This window comes from Myotis davidii, unplaced genomic scaffold, assembly GCF_000327345.1.
Source record: "Myotis davidii unplaced genomic scaffold, ASM32734v1 scaffold327, whole genome shotgun sequence".
Taxonomy (NCBI): Eukaryota; Metazoa; Chordata; class Mammalia; order Chiroptera; family Vespertilionidae; genus Myotis; species Myotis davidii.
This window is the reverse complement of record NW_006298628.1, coordinates 1143074-1143972: the sequence shown is the minus strand read 5'-3', so window position 1 is coordinate 1143972 and position 899 is coordinate 1143074. Positions and strand designations below refer to the sequence as shown.

At 61.0% G+C, this 899-nt stretch overlaps 1 protein-coding gene across 1 annotated transcript in view; it reads left to right on the top strand.

The window, feature by feature from the left end:
* The window catches only part of CACNA1G (calcium voltage-gated channel subunit alpha1 G), a 65070-nt gene that overhangs the window by 54445 nt on the left and 9726 nt on the right, over positions 1-899 (top strand). The window lies entirely within an intron of this gene.

Below are 899 nucleotides of genomic sequence, written 5' to 3'. Positions count from 1 at the left end.
CGTAGTGGGTAAGAGCCACATTTCTGCTGCCACCATCTTGCCCTTTTCCAATGGGGCTGGGGGAGGGGGGCATCCTGTCCTCTCTGTCCCTGTCCCTGTGTGTCCCTGTGTCCGGGGGCTTCTTCGTGTTTTGACAGCTTCTCCACCCTTGCCCGACCCCTGGTCCCTTCTGACTATGAGCAGCCCCCTCCTCCCACCCTCCTCCTTTCTCTTAGGACGTAAGAGGGGACTGGGACCCCCTTCCTCACAGCAGGGCTCTGTCCCTAGGGGTGTTGGGGTGGGTGCAGAAGTGGAACCTGAGCTGAGAGGGGGAAGCGAAGGAACCACACTGTCTTCAACACAGCCATCCCCAGGCCTGGTGGGCTGCTCAACCGGCTGGGCCCGTGCGGGACCCTACCGCTGCTCTGAGAACTGGGAACAGACCGGGGGGGAAGGAGAAGTCTCTTGGGGGCAAACCTCGTCTCCCTCTGGCTGGGGTCAAAGGCTGGTTCCTGCCTTTCTTTGAAATAGATTCCAGGCGCCCACCTTAACCCCCGTCTCCCCATTGAGGAGGACCTAGTGCCCAGCCCACCCCCGTGTGTGATTAAAAGGGGAGAGGGAGACGGGGGTAAGCCAGCTGTGGCACCCCCTAAAGTTCATGTCGTTCAGCCTGTTCACTCGGCCCACGCCCAGTACTGGGTGCTGAGGCCGCCTTAAAAATTGGATGGAGACCTAGAAGGCAGCCCCAGCTGCCAAGTCTCCCCCATTCCCAGCCCCCCAACAGCCCCAGCAAGGAGGACTGCGGGATGCTGGTAGCTTTTCATCCTCCCTTGTGGTCCTTCGGCCCCTCTCAGTGGGGCCTTGAGGATGAGCTCTTAAACCAGGCTGAGGGCTGGGGGCTGCTCTCCCTCCTTTGGACA